The sequence below is a fragment of the Odocoileus virginianus genome, chromosome 21 (genome assembly GCF_023699985.2).
Source record: "Odocoileus virginianus isolate 20LAN1187 ecotype Illinois chromosome 21, Ovbor_1.2, whole genome shotgun sequence".
In the NCBI taxonomy this organism is placed as follows: Eukaryota; Metazoa; Chordata; class Mammalia; order Artiodactyla; family Cervidae; genus Odocoileus; species Odocoileus virginianus.
The window spans coordinates 28,692,563-28,708,912 of record NC_069694.1 but is presented as its reverse complement, the minus strand read 5'-3'; the positions used below and the strand labels follow the sequence as shown (position 1 = coordinate 28,708,912).

The 16,350-nt window shown below is 41.2% G+C and overlaps 1 protein-coding gene across 1 annotated transcript in view; it reads left to right on the top strand.

Moving 5' to 3' along the window:
- Positions 1 to 1,634: 1,634 nt before the first annotated feature.
- GPRIN3 (GPRIN family member 3) overlaps positions 1,635 to 16,350 on the top strand; it is a 77,970-nt gene continuing 63,254 nt past the window's right edge. The window contains exon 1 of the mRNA XM_070452137.1: positions 1,635 to 2,079. The gene's annotated coding sequence lies outside the window, so the exon portion shown is untranslated. The remainder of the gene's footprint in view (positions 2,080 to 16,350) is intronic.

Genomic DNA, 16,350 nt, shown 5'->3' with positions numbered 1-16,350 from the left:
TGAGCTAGGGATCTGTCACAATCTAGCCCCTATCACATGTTTTTAGTTGTGTAATATCGAGAAAATTGCTCTACCTCAGTTTCCTTTCCTGTAAACTAAAATTATACCTGCCTTACAGAGTCATTATGAAGACAGACGAAATTATTCATACGAGCATTTTGTAAAGTGTTTTGTGCTATGTGTTATGTAAACGTGAAGTGTAAAACTTTAACTTAAGGCTTTCTTAACAAGGGTTGGGTGTGGAATGAAGACATCCATCCTTACATGTTACACCATGATCATTCTCAATAACCAACATGTTATTTTGGAAGTTGTAGAAGTGGCCTGCTGGGATACTTGTCACAAACTTCCCCCTATTAACCAAACTGGACATGGCTAGTGGGTTTCTCTGGTGGCTCAGATGGTAAAGAATCTGCCTGTAATGCAGGGGACCTGGGTTTGATCCCTGGGTTGGGAAGATCCCCTGGAGAAAGGAATGGCTACCCACTCCAATATTCTTGCCTGGAGAACTCCATGGAGGAGCCCAACAAGCTACAGTCCATGGAGTCACAAAGAGTCAGATACAACTGAGCAACTAACACACACACAATGGACTGCAACATTCTTTGTGCAAGAGCCAAGACACAGCCTTAGAATCCTTCTTAACCTACCTTTAGGAAGTTGCAATCAATCATCTAGAGCTGGCATAAAAGAAGAAATTTATTAAAATCCCTGACTTGGTGGTTTAGAAAATTTGGTCCCTTGGCCAGCAGCACAAACACCCTCTGTGAACTTGTTAGTAACCACAGATCCACAGGTCCACCCCAGGCCTACTGAGTCAGAACCTACATTTTAACAAGATCCCCAGGTGATCCCCATGAGTGAGAGGATCTCTTTTGCAGTGTTAAATTCCAGTTACGCAGTTACTACTATGTGACCTGAAGCAAAGTGTCTAAATCATTGAGGCTTTAGTTTTCTCATCAGTTAAGTAGAGAATATCACTCACTTCATTGGGTCGTTAAGAGAATTACAGAGGTTGCGTATAAGGCATTTTGCACAGTGCCTGCTAACAAATAGTTGGTGAACGTTACCTCTTTTCAGTATCATTTGCACCATCTGCAGCTGCTAACCATACTACACATCCATTCAGTGTTGCTGGAGCCACTCTGAGTGGACGCTTTCCAAAGCCCTCCATGTCCAGGAGAGGGGAGTTGGGGCGGTAGGGTGCAGGGGGCAGGAACACTGTCAGCAATGCCATTTCCAAATACGCGGGGTATCATACTTTTGGCAACACCGAAAAAACCTCGGATGGTCTCCTTGGTTTCAGATCTCTGCACTTGGCTCTTCTGGAAACCGTGTGCTGGAGTCAAGACACGGCCAGGGAGTCTGGTGACCTGTGGGTGGGAGCAAGGGCCAGAATTCCTGCGGAGCTGCTCTGGGCCCCAGCCCTCAGTCTTAATCTCCTTCTGAACTTTCCACCTGCTGCCGGTCTCCTTGCAGCAGCACCGCAACCCGCCAGCGGGTGCCCGGTTGCCCCCTGGCCCGCAGCAGCCCCGCCGCAACCCCTTCCCGCGGGACGGAAGGCTGGGCGGGGGCGCGGCGGGGGCGGAGCTCGGCGTCCTGCTGCTGCTGCTGCCGCCGCCGCCGCCGCCGCCGCCGGTGCAGCCGGTGCTGCCGGTGCTTCGGCCGCCGCTGCCTGCGCTCCTGCCGCCCCTTCCTCGGATGTTCCGGCAGGGCAGCGCTGCCCGGCGAGGACAGATGGGCGCAGCCCGGGCCTGACGGACGAGCAGTCGGGCACGTGAACTCCCACCTCCAATTTGGCTCAGTGCCGGGCGGCGGCGGCTGCAGTCCGGGAGTGGGGGGTGGCCCCCGCGGTCTCCGCCCGGCTCCTGCGCGCCGCCTCTGCTCTTTGCATAGTAATTTCAGTTCCTGCCTGCACTCGGCTCCCTCCCGGAACAGGTCTGAAAAGGACCGCCACTCCCGAGCCCGCTGAGGCATCGGTGGGGCGCCGGGAGCCGCTGCGTGTGATATGCGACGGGAAGCCCTCGCCAAAGCGCAGGCAGCGGCCCCGCCACGCCGGAGAGAGCCGGGCAATAGCAGGTAGGTGACCGGCGGCCGCGGGAGGAGACGCCCCCCGCGCCACCTCTGCCCATCTTGCAACCCTGGGAGACCACAGCTTTGCGGTGTACTCGGTACTGATGGGGGATGGATTCGGTCCCACATTTTGCCAGGTGATCCTTTTTGCCTGTTGCTCTCGTTTCCATCCCGTCCTGAGCTCCAGGAGGGGCAGCCTTTCTCGTAGGTGATGAATTTCTCGGCAAGGTCATTGCTCCCTTAAGCTTTGGCTTTGAAGGTAAACCGGCGAAGACGCCTGTTGTTCTTGTTCTTGGGAGAGGGGGGTTTGCAATCAGGTCTGCATACTGTGAATATTCAAACAGGGGTGCGTGCGTGTGTGTGTGTGAGTGTGTGTGTGTGTGTGTGTGTGGCAATACTACACAGGCATTTTTCTCATTTTCCTACACTTACTCCGTTTAAGGTCAGCATACTATCGTTATATATAATATACATGCGTTTGTATGCGTGTGTATACACACATTACATATATAGTTTTTCTTGAGATAGGCAGAGAGAGAAGGGCAGGCAGAGGCTGATAAAGGGAAATCATTGTAGAGACCTGTTCAGTATCTAGAGGTGAACTTTGGAACCACATTAAATCCGGGTAGACTAGAGGCTATAAACAGCTCTTTGGAGATGGATTTTAGAAAAGAAATCACTGAAAAACACTGTCAACCAATACACACAAAAGATCCCTACGCCATCCAGGCAGATCGAAAAGATACAGGCAAAATTTCAGACGCAACAATGGACAGTGAAAGAGTGGGGGGAAAAAGAGGGGGGAAGAATTTAGACACTGGAAAGTGATTTTGGCTGGTAGGAAGGCAGCAAAGTCTGGTCAGGTTTAAAGTGCTTTTTAGAGGGGCCTTGGGAGAAATCTTGGCTTGGGGTGTAGGTAGTTCAAGGTTAAGATGATGTAAATGTCCTGAGAGCAGCATAGGTAGTGGGGAAAAGGTTTGGAGAGGGAGGGGAGAAAGGAAGCTCTGAAAGTCATCAAGAAGCAACCACCTTTATTAAGGTATCCTCTTCTTCCTGTTAAGGCAATACCTTGGATATGCTCTATCTATTAATAAATATTTTTCACACCACATTTGTTAAAGATCCATTGGATCATGTTTTCATTTTGTTTTTGCAAAGAATCTGGGTCATGGTGGGACTGGAGGAAACTGAAGTGTTTACAACACCAGCAAGATTTAGAGAGAGTTGATTAAGGCTTTAGCTTCATGAAATATTTACACATCTCTTGCGTGGGCTTTTGTTTGCTCTTGTTGGTACTGCTGCATATTTTACTTTGATAATGCTTTGAGTGTACTTCTTCTGAATGTGCTTATTTTCCAGTTATAAACTCTTCTTTCTTTTCCATTGTGTTCACCACTGGCCTGCCCTAAGTAGCAGCTGTGGGAATAAAGATACATGAGTCACAGCATAAAGAAGAAAATCTTCTCTGTTGCTATCTGGGAATGGCAGGAGTTTGTATTAGGGAATATTCTTTTCAAATAGGATTGCAAAGAACATTTTTCAAGAGCTTTCCTGCTTTTAGTTTGTTGGCAGGGTGGGGGGTAGGTTGTTGATTCATAAACAGAAAAAAGTTAGTAATTGCCATGGCAAGCCTAGATATTATATCACTGGAATTTATTCTGGAAATAGTGCAAAGGAACTTATAAAGATCCATGCAGAATGTATGTGTGAGACTTCACCTAATCACTAACTAGACTAATGAAAATGATGAGGACAAAATCGCAAGTGCATAGCTTCATGTGGGAAATGGAGATCTGAGGCATGGTCAGAACCCCCAGGGTGGGTTCCAACCAGCAGTTTTAAAATCCGAGTGATTTTTTTAAATTGCTTCAGTACACTTGCCCAATATACTAAATTATTTGTCCCTTCCAAATACCATTGTTTGTGCCCTAAATAAAGTTGAAAGAATATATTAGACACAGATATCCTTCACTTTATGAATTTCCAGTCACAAAATCTGCACCCTTCAGGGAAACACTAAAATCATGGTCATAGAGTAATAAAGTCATGAATGATTGGCCTTGGAGGGTCAAGACACACAATTCCAGTCCCAGATCACACTCAAGCTTTTTCAGTGGCCATTCTTTATGTGGTCACTTGTTGATTCATTTATGCCTTCTCTATATTTTTATCCTGAATTCAACATGGCCCTAGACTGTAGAATAGAAGAGTCTCAGCCTGTAAAACTCGGGACAGAAGGAAGAAGAGCTAGTTCAGTGCTTGATGGGGAGAGCACAGGGTGCTATGAAAGTCACATTGTGGGAGAGGGGAGGAAGTAAGGACAGTTCCCAGGGATTTGAAGGATGAGGAACTAGCCTGGTAAAGAGGACAAAGAAGGGCAATCCTTGTATAGGGACCAAAATATACAGAGGCTGAAGAAGAACACGTAGTTCTAGGCGGCTGAAAAACTGAGGAGATGAAGATGGAAAGATGGGGATAGAGAAGGAAGTGGATACATCTTCAAACTGAAGTCCAGAAGAGCTGTTAACTCATTTGATCCAGACAAGTTAGGTAAATACATTCATACTGAGGCTCTGTGTTGCTCACATTACCCAAGTTTATCTCCTTTAAATGTCTAGAAACCATATTTACCTGAATTTATAATAGCCTGATTAAAAGAGAGATATGTCATTAAGAAAGTCAGAATTCTCTATGCCTAAATTTCTTCATCCATGAAATGTCTACCACCTACTGTGCATATTGTGAAAATAAAAGAGAATGAGGGAATGGAGATTTGAGTTTTACAGAAACTGAGAATCTTATCTTTTGACCAGCAGTGCTCAGGGCAAAAGAATGGAAAATACTATATATTCCAAGCATTTAATTGTCCCAGATGACTCCAAAAGGCAAAAAAAAGAAAAAAAAAAAGTAATGCTAGAAAAGTCAGAGGCCAATGGCGACAGATAATTGTAATTTTTTTTAAGTAAAGGAAATATATATAGCAGTCCCAGAGTAATCAATTGGTCACAACCCACTGTGAGGTTAGTTTACTGGATCTGATAACATTTTTATTTTCAAAGTACAAAATAGAGTAAAACAATAGAAGGGTGAATAAATATTGTTCTTGTAACAGTATATGTGGACTATGGTAAAATGGATATCATATCATGCATCGTTTTAAAAAGTCTGAAAGCTGCTGCTTTAAGTGATACAAAGAAGAGATGCTTCCAGTTTGCAAGTCACCTAGAGATCTACTACACAAGCATTTACACCATATTCTGAATAGCAATCAGAATATAGGGCTTCCCTTACAGCTTAGTCAGTAAAGAATCTGCCTGCAATGAAGGAGCACTGGGTTTGATCCCTGGGTTGGGTAGATCCTCTAGAGAAGGAAATGGCAACCTACTCCGGTACTGTTGCCTAGAGAATCCCATGGACAGAGGAGCCTGGTGGATTACAGTCCATGGGATTGCTAGAGTCAGACCCAGCTTAGTGACTAAACCATGAATAGCAAACTTGTCTTGAGAAAGGCAAGTCATCATAATTTACCAGTAAACTCATGGCAGTAAAGTCAGAAGACAAGGAGATCCTTGGGCACTGAATTAATTTAGAAAAGTTCAAAGTGGAGGTAAAACTTAAGGTAGTCTATGAAAGATGGATGGATCCAGGTGGGCAGTGAGGAAGAGATGGTGATATAGGAGGAGGAAGTAAAGAAGGAGGTGGGGATATGTGAGATTTATTTAAAAATCATTTAAAAAAGAAAAAAAAATGAGTTATCAAGGTGGGGGCAGAAAATAACTGCAGAATTTCTATTTAGACTAAAATACGACTCGAAAATTGTTATTTTCTATCTAAGGTTTCTTTTCTTAGTCCTACTACTTTAAGAAAGCTAGACAGAAAGGCCATAACATCAGTCACTTATCTGTTATTTTCTGCCATATTTTTTATTTCTTTTGCAATAATTTACTGGCTAAGCCTTGCTTCAAATGAATTTAATAGTTGAACTACTGAAATTATATGACACACCACAATACAGCATGATTATTTCATTTCTCAGAACACAAATACAGTCTTTGGCACAGAGGGCCGAGGGTGATCAAGTTGACTGTCTTACATGAAGCAAACCATGCTTCTGTTGTCAACTCTTTCCTGAGTGCCTTAGAGGTGTAGCCTCCCATGCTCGATACTGGCAGCTCTGTGAGGATGAATCAGACTACCTGATACTCAGAATCCCAAAAGGAAGGGCAGAAACTGCCAGACTTTCTTTTCCAGTTGCTCTGTGACTTGTCCATCATTTTAATTAAATCTGTAAATATATCTGTATGCATTTTGAGAAATTAACATCTACTGTAGCTAAACAGTTATTTTACAAAGATAAAATCAGAGAAGAAAGTACATTATGTGTGTTTCTGAAAACTTTTGGTGGGCTTCTCTCAGCTCTTGCTGTCCTTCCTAAGCAATAAAACAGTCTTAGGAATTTGATATCCTCTTGAATAAACCTGTACCTTTAACCAAAAGAACCATTGCCAGTTAAAAATAGAGCCTCATGTGCTTCAATTAGTTGACTTGGAAGGCAATCAAATATGGAAATTCACTTTTTACAAATATGTCTCGGACTTCTCTTTCATCTTTCTCCACTTCAGAATGTTTACATTAGTGATAATCTAAGTTTTTTGCATGAGTCAAGTCTGAGATAATAAAAACATGTAGAGGCTGCATTTGAGTTGAAAAGGCATTTGCTAAATTTCATGGAGGAAGACATAAATACATACATATATATACATACTGTTACAATTCAAAGTACTGTCTTGAATGCCACTGAGAAAAATTTTCACAGCTTTTGATCTGGGCATGTTACAGTTGGCAATACAATAGCAGCTTTCTAATTTTACATGCCTGTAATTAGACTGACAGCTTTATTTTGAAGCTAGCAGCATAACTGAGGGCCTGAATTTTTTTTTCCAGTCAGTAATAACTGACCCTTAGCTGGAGAGTTATGATGCTGTGACCTATGGAATCTGAATCTGTAGGTAGGGCTTAGAAATCTGTATCCTATAATAGTTAACAAAGGACTTCAATAGCCAGTTGTGGACACTCCTGTTTAGTGTCCAGCCTTTACTTATAAGGAAGAGGAAAGATTACAGATGAGTCCCAGAGAAGTTAATAAATTGTCCTAAACCAATGGGGCAAAACAACCTAGACCTCTGCTTTCTAGTTCACTGATCCTCTGCAAAGGGGAGGAGGAGCAGGACCTGAAGTAAGGGTCTGAAGGGCTCCTGAGTGGCAGGAGGAGGGAAATTCAACTACTCCTGCCTCTTTCTCCCTGGATTGTGAGTCAGTACGGTGATCTCTGTCTCAAGGGTCTAATGAGGCAGAAAAATTTTGAGGATCTACTGTGTGATCTGAGACCAGGCACTTTCTTGGCCTCACAAATCAGATTCAATTTTAAAATGTTAATTCTTGGGTCCTAAACCTCGTAGATCCCCAAGCCATCCCTAGGGAGATTGCTTTAGTCAGTAGTCACAGCCTGTGATACTAGCAGAACCAAGCAAATCCTAAAAAAACTCAAGACTAGAGAGTGAAAATCTATAAAGTCACAAGCGCCTTGAGGGACCTCAGGACTGTTGCTCATTCAGTAAGGGAAAGCTGGACAGAGACCTCCAGAGCACCTTAAAAAATCACATTTGCATCTACTAATTTTCTAGAGGGAAAGGAGTTAGAACACCTTTTTTTTTTTTTTCTTAAGCCTGAATTGCAAATGGTCCAACAAAGTAAGAGATCTAGTTTAGAAGGTGTTAATCAAGTTGGTTTATATGAATAGATTCTTGATTGTTTTTTTTTTCTTCCCCAGAAATATTGACTTCTAAATAGACTCAAATTAAGCTAACCATATTGTGTCTATGGTAGACTCTTTCTTTATAGCATAAAACTTGGAGTAAATGAAATGCTTGAAGGAGTTAACTGTGTTCAGTATATTTTCTGAATCATAACAGCATCTTTTTGTTTGAATTCTTGTTGAAATTTTTTCTGAAATCTAATACCCTATGCTTGTGTGTCTGCCTTAATAAAGACAATGTGGCAATTATTATCAGGATTCAGAATTTTGCATCGCCTATGGGTTTTTATTCTGAATTATATCTATGTAGGACAGGGCTCCTGAATATAACATAGGATTTGTGAACTGTTTTATTCATTCTGATGTAAGTGTGTTTTCTCATGATGTACTTTAAAAAATTTTGTTGTTGTTCAAAAATGCAGAAGATATTTGATTCATTGTGGGTTTTACTTTGTTGGACTTTGGTCTTTGCTTTTGCCATTACATCATTTTGGAATGCTTATTTCTTCATCTGAAATTAGTTTCTCAATCCCCTCAAAACATGGTTTAAAGCTCAATTCAGCAAACTCTCCATGTTTCTTTAGACCTGTTTCTAACTACTATTTTATACATGAATTTGTAATTTATCCTTACTTGTGTTATTCTGTAAGCATGCCTTCCTTTGAATCCTATAAATGATTTCTCCTTGAAATAGGCAAGCAAGAAATGAAGTGACTAGAATTTTAATGCTAAAGGGAATTTTAATCAGAGCTAAGGTTAATAAATTGATGTACATTTCCCCCTGCATCCTTGAATGAGTAAAAATTGCTTATGAGAGATGGGTGTGGAAGACTGGCCTTGTTTTTGTGTTGAACAAGTTCTGAAAGCAGTCAGAGAACAGAAAGAAATCTGTCAGTGTCAGGGCCAGGGGCTAAGCTCTGACTGAGTGAAAATGCCTCTGCCTTTCCTTTCACTTGGGGGATGATTTCTTGTCTGCATATGTAGATTCTCAGAGCAGGAGAAGCCTTTGTCGGAGCCTCTGAGGGGCCTGGTGTGCTTCACCCAAAGCTCTCAGACAGGCTTGAGGATGTACGTGTGTGCTGTGTGTGTGTGCGCTAAGCTGCTTCAGTCGGATTCTTTAGTGTTGAGCCTCCGCCGAAGCCTGAGAATGTAGGTGCTAGATCAGAAATTGAAAACTGGCCAGCAGGAAGATCATGTTCTATCTGATCTGCAGGTATTTCTTTTTAATTAAGCCAATATTTAAAAATAAGAAGATCTATTATAAAAATGAAACACCAACCCACACTCTCTAAGCCAGAGTTGAGCAACAGTATGTGCCTTTATTACACTTCAGACTATTACACTTCAGACCCCACTGCTCCCTATTGCCTCCCTGCCACAAACTGCATATAATCCCTTGTACTCAACAGCTTCCCTTAATTGTGCGAGCTATAGATACTGGGTTCTCAAAGCCTGAACTAGATGTTTTCTGAGTACCACTGAGCTCTCCAGTGCTCTGGGTGTGTTCATGAAATTGGTGGGACTCTACAGGGTAGAGAGATTATTGTGCAGTGTATAGTTAATTCCTATACACTCTCATGAGAACCTAAGCAGTTCTCATCATCAAAATATGTAGATTCTGTGAAAGGGTAATGAATGCAAACTGAGTTGACCTGGTCTGTTAAGAACAGAATAGTGGAAATTTTTGTTTCCTTGCATGCTTTTTATGGTACCACATTGCACAATAGAAAGCAAAGAAACAAAAAGTTTGATCAGTTATCAGTTTTGCATTGGATTGCTTTATGTATTGAAGTACAGTTGAATTATAATATTGTGTTAGTTTAAGGTATACAGTAAAGTGATTCAGTTACGTGTGTGTGTGTATTCCTTTTCAGATTCTTTCTCCTTCTGGGCTATTACAAAATATTCAGTATAATTCCCTGTGCTATAAAGGAGGTCCTTGTTGGTTAGCTTTATATATTTTTAATGCACCATATCTTTGTTTTATACACAACTCTTTCTGTAGACACTACACATGTGTAGCCTCCTGAAAGCCCAAAGCATATCTCAAGCTTTCAGTGGATGGTATATTCTGTTTGGTAGACTGGGCAGTTGAGAATAAACTGTCAGGGGTGGTATTGACTTGTATCCCAGTTTGTGACTGTGACTGTGTCTGTGCAACTGAGGAAGGGTCATCTAATGATGGTGGTTGGTAATGATTCCAACCCATGGCTACAGTGGCCCGAATCCCTGTGCAGTCTGACCACTACACTGTGTGGAACTATTCTGTTAATATGGCTGAAAATGAAGTGACCCTGTCAGTGCTGATTTATTCATGTTGCAAATAACAGCAATTGCCCTTTGGAGACAACAGGCAGAAAACAAACGCAAGCAGATCCCTGAAGTAGAGAAAGCTCTTCCCAGCTCTCTGAAATCTCTCCTACTTTCTCAACTTCAGCTGCCACTCTCCTTCCTCGTGCACACTTCATGCCTGCCACCCCCACATCGTGCCTCCCACTTTACTTCTAAAAACATCCTCGCACCTAATTATTAATCCCAAAGTGTCGGTGCTTCAGCAGCTTCTCTCCAAGAAGACAATGCTGAGAATAGTACCAATGGAAGCCAACAGAGGACACAGTGCCACATCAACTGGATGCTTCCTTGGGACAGTGTATTTCCTTCTAGAATACTGTCTAAGTCTTTAAGTAATAGGCATCATATCCCCTGAAGTATACTGATAATATATATAAAACCAGAGGTGTCCAGTGACTTAAATTGACTTACACTAAAACTTTTATGTTCTCTTATGAAACTATCCTCCTTTTCCCCTGGTGGTTATTTTGACGTTTAAAACTGCAGCGAGGGGCTTTTAAAGATCATCCCTCTGGGGTTTGTGGCTTTTGAGTGCTGGGTCCAGGTCTCAGGAGGGATGATAAGAGTTAGTAATCTGAATTGGACTGGGTTGAAGGTACATCAGCACTTCCGTTTGGTAAACCAAATAAAAACATGCCTCAAACTGGAAATAGGAATTCATTTAGGAGCTGAAGTACAGAATGTGAGAAGGGATTGGCAGAAGGCCCTGATTTAAGGAAGACGGATGTTTGGATCATTTAGTAAGTTGGATGTTGAGTAAAGTAGGACCCTGTGCTATATGCTAGGGATTCAGAGTTGAATAAAACACAGTCTGAATTCTCAAATAATTCCCAGACTACTGGATTAGATAAATTTATTGATAAATGTGGCTCAGCAAAGTGACAGTGGGCTCTTTTCCTGGTCAGGATCTCCAGGAATTCCCCCAGTAGCCTAACAACCAAGTTCCTTTCGCAGTCCCGACCACACACACCCCCGTGCCTCCCTCCTCCTTACTTAGGCCCTAGTGATTCAGATCACTTTCCATCCCTCTTCACAGCTTCACACTTGTTCATCACACCTGGGTTCCTTTTTTCCTCAGCCAGGTCAACATGAAAACTGGAAGTCTTTCCCCCCACTGTACTTCGTTCATGAATTTGAAAATAAAAATGCAGACACATGTATTTTCAACTTTATCTTACTAAAAACATCTAAGAAACAGAGGATCACAAGAGTGACCAAGATGGAGTAGATAGAAGATCAAGAAATCTTCTGAGTTTCTGCTGGTGGATTGTCTGAATACTGTAGGGAGTTTCCTCCCCATGAGTACGTAAGAAACTCTGTATAACTCCATCCCCTCTCTTTTTTTTCTGTTCAGGAAAATATCTACAAATGCAAGTGAGGTGAATGAGAGTAACATTATTATAGAAGTGACTTTATTATTGAGATCAGCATAGTTGACATTAGAGAGAACTGCTTTAATTATTCTTTTAATAAATCATTTACTGTCATTGATACTTTATCTTTGCTCATAAACTGTTTGTGATACACTAGTGAATTATTAGATGGTTTAAAGGTCATGGTTTTAGAGTATTGCTTAGATTCTCAGGGATCACGTCCACCCTGGGGGGATGACTTTGAGTTAGATCATTACTGGGTTGTGTACCCACTTCAGGGTACTGAAAATACCTGGCTGTTTTCATAGTTGCTTGGCAAAATGCCTCATACCCTCATGCTGTCTTTTGTTTCTAAGGTGGTGCTCATCACTTTCCCCTGGTTTTCCTCTTCAGAGATAGGACCCTGGAAGTTCAGATGATAATCCATGTCTCTGCAAAGCCCTGGTGAATGAGCCCATCTCTGTGCGTTTTCCCTACTTACAGAACTTCCTAGCCTTGTTGCCTAGAAGGTAGTAGAGCAGGGAGAAGTGGGGCGGTACCTGGATGACAGAACTAATGATGATGAGTGGAGGGAACAAAAGGCCAGCCAGACGCAAGAGAGAAGAGCAATCGAAGTGGGATAAATAGGAGCAAGAGACCAAAGGACCCACTCAGGCCACTTTGTCATCTTGGTTCCGGTGCATGAGAGGATGGCATACATTTCTTTTTCTCTATTTGCTTTCCACTGTAAGGAAGCTAAACATGAGCAGGTTGTCCTGTGCGCAGTCTCTCAGTTGTGTCCTACTCTTCGCGTCCCCATGGACTGTAGCCTGCCAGACTCATCTGTCTAAGGGGATTCTCCAGGCAAGAATACTGGAGTGGGTTACCATGCCCTCCTGCAGGGTATCGTCCCAACCCAGGGACCGAACCCAGGACTCCCACGTGGCAGGTGGATTCTTTACCGTCTGAGCCGCCAGGGAAGATTATAGGCTGGTATAATTAATGACCTCCAACTCTTTCAAAACTTCATTCTTTAGGCTTGTCTGCCAGTGGCATCTGCTAAACTCATTTCTCATTTGAACAAATCTATGAGGTTGGACTTCCCTGATGGCTCAGTGGTAAAGAATCCACCTGCCCTTGCAGGAGATGCGAGTTTAATCCTCGGGTCAGGAATCCTCTGGAGAAGGAAATGGCAACCATTCCAGTATTCTTGCCTGGGAAATCCCACAGACAAAGAGCCTGGCAGGTTATAGTTCATGGGTTCACAAAGAGTTGGACATGACTGGGCAACTACACAACAGCATGAGGTTTGTATAATACTGTTATCTCCCCCATTTTGGGGAGGAGGAAAGAGATTAAATAACATGCCCAAAGTCCCTCAGATACTAAGTGATGGAGCTGAGGATCCAGAGTTGTCTAACTTCAAAGGCTATACCCTTTAGCACTATGCTATATACCTTGCAGTACATTAATATGAATGTTATTAATACTGTGGGTCAAAATATGAGGAATGAGCAGGATTTTACAGACTGCTTTTTCCTAGCTCAGATTTCATTTTGTGTTATTTAAAAAGAAAACGTGAAAGCTTCTAGATGAGTGATAAGTCATTCTTTTAGCAAACAGGGTGAGCTCAAGGACAAACATTTTAAGTTAAAACTTCATATATCATAGTATAGGCAGAAAAATTGCAGAACAAAATATCTTATCAGAATATCCAGGTGACATATATGTCGTACAGACAACGTGTCTTTGTTTCTTGAAAGAAAAGCCAAATATAGTCTACACAGTCACATTTACACATGTGCACATACACACATATAACAGGAAAGAAAACCAGGCAAGTCTGTGTTTAGCTTCACCTCTGGACTTTGGACCTAGAAACTATTTATAGAACTAGTGTTTCCGTGATTGATGTTTTAATCACAGACAGTCATTTACTTATGAAAGTGAGCAATTCCTTATTATAGCTTGCCGCTAAGTGTTCTAGTTGCAGACTGAAGGATGAACAAAAGGTAATCCATGCACAGGAGGCTCATTTGAGACAAGTTTCTTCTTAAAACTCTATTTCTAATAAACTAATGGTGCTTGACAGGAGAATGAGTAACATAGATTTGTCTGTTTTGAACATGAAAATTCACTCATTGGTTTAAAGTCATGATTTCTGCTTTAATTTTTTAAGTATTAATAATAAGCAATTAATTTTTTTCTAGTTAAAAATAAAAACAAAAGAGAAGTCCCTTACAGGCACTAGGCTTATTGCTGGACTCTTACCATCAATCTGGAATGTCTTTACCACTTGGTGTTGTTTCAAAACCCAGACTCTTTGTTCCAGAGTGTGGCACAGTAGAATGCATTGCTTTTCAAAGTGCAAGAGATTTCTACCAGTGACCTGTGAAATGATCTTAGGTAGTATACATATTTACTTTGTATTGAATAGTTACGAATTTATCTTAGTAGAAAAATACTTAGAATAAATTTTAAAGTATATATTTCTAAATATGCTATATGAAAAATATATAACTGACACAACAAACCTGTGACTTTACAGGTACCATTTCCTAAGGCTTAGCTAGTATTTTTAACTACTGCACCAGTTACATTCAATTGAATGAAAAATATTAAGTAAAAAAATAATTTAGATAAGAGGGCTTGCCTGGTAGCTCAGTTGGTAAAGAATCCACCTGCAATGCAGGAGACCCTGGTTTGATTCCTGGGTTGGGAAGATCCGCTGGAGAAGGGATAGGCTACCTATTCCAGTTTTCTTGGGCTTCCCTTGTGGCTCAGCTGGTAAAGAATCTGTCTGCAATGCAGGAGACCTGGGTTCGATCCCTGAGTTGGGAAGATCCCCTGGAGAAGAGAAAGGCTACCTGCTGCAGTATTCTGGCCTGAAGAATTCCATGGGGTCACAAAGAAAACTATTAAGTAAAATATTTTTTTAATGAGAATATTAAGTGAAAAATCATTTAGATAAGAAGTACATAAAACAGAATTCATGAGAGAGGTACACAAATGTCACAATCTGTGCAGGTGGCATATGAAACCATGTCATTGCCCAAGGCATCTCAGATTCGCTCTAGAAATGAGAAGGTTGGTCCGGAAATCCCTAAGATCAACTCTAGCTCTAAAGCCCAATTATTTTTAACAGGCTTGCATTTTTTTTCTTTATCCTTGGGCCCATTTACTGAATTTTCAGTATTTCAGCCTTTTCTGGATCTTAAAGATATCCTTATCTGCCCCCCTCCTCTGTCCACACCAAGCACTCATGCATGCATTCATTTATGCCAGGTACTCCTGAAACAAATATTCTATGGAGAACTTACACACTAGGTAATGTGGGCAAACAGAAAGCTATGCAATTCTATACCCTTGACTTCATTCTTAAATGAGTATACCTGTCTGTGGTCCCCACTAAAGTTAAAACCCCCAGAAACGCTGGACTTCTGTCATAATCTTTTCTTTGTACTTCCTGAATGACTAAGAGATCTTCAATGGAAAGTCCCTTCATTGATAAAAGCACATTATCAAGGCTCATATTACAAATTTAAAACATGTGCTATGTAAATCCTGAGTAGGATTATATATGAAAATAGACAAAAAGGACTTTCTATATTTCATAACTAGAATGGTCTAATGCTTGGGCCATTTTGAATGTGAAGGGAAAAATACAGTACTTTTTCTATTGAGGGTAATACAGTTGGTTGTCTAGACATTTTTACAGGTCTGAGTGGAATGAGGAGTTTTAACACATCAGGTGTTTTTTAATTCAGTGACATTGAGGGAGGAATTGAATTTCAGCAGTGTTTACTATTTTTCTGTATAATTTACCTCCAAACACATGATGCTTAGTCACTTATCGTGTCTGACTTTGCGACCCCATGGACTGTAACCCTCCATGCTGCTCTGTCCATGGAATTTTCCAGGTAAGAATACTGGAGTGGGTTGCCACTTCCTACTCTAGGGGCTCTTTTCAACCCAGGGGTTGAACCTGTGTGTCCTGCGTTGATGGGTGGATTCTTCACCACTGAGCCACCTGGGAAGCCCAAACACATAGTTATGGTGTAACTATTATTATCACTATTTTTCTTTGGGAATTTGTCCTTGAGAAACATTTGAGAAAGTGTTGTAAAGCACCTGAGTGTGGTGAGTATAAATTGTCACAAACATCTGTGTGATGTCAGTAGAGTTCTTTTATGCTTGCCAGCAATTCATAAGATTTTCCTATACTGGTAAAAAGGATATAGCTGTGGTTTCCTGCTGGGGTTTCTATATAATAGTGAGAAAAGCATCAGAGGATCAGTTCGTTGTGGTCGTTCATGCACTGCTGCTCTTTTCTCTTTTGCAAAAAAACAGGAAGTTGAAGTTTGCTCTTTACTCAGTTCAAGTATGTTTAATAAGGACTTATCCATGTCCTCCTCTAAAGGAGGATATAAAGATGAAAAATGCCTATAAAGACCATAAACTCTTAATATTAAGAAAAAGTAAAGAGGTTGATGCACATACATTGTGATTAAAAACTGTGAAATTGTTTTCAAAATTTTAATGTTTATGTTTTATCTTAGCATATATAAGATTCCAAGTGTCACATTGAAACATATTTTGAAGATACAGCTAGTTAAAAACAGGTGGTTTTTAATGCTAGTAATTACACAAAAGTTCAAATTATAATAGTTTCTTAGTTCTTCTCTATTCTCTAGTGATAGCCCAAAATCTTGATTTCCTAGCCCAGTAATTTTGAGGGGAATTGGGCAGAAGAGCCTA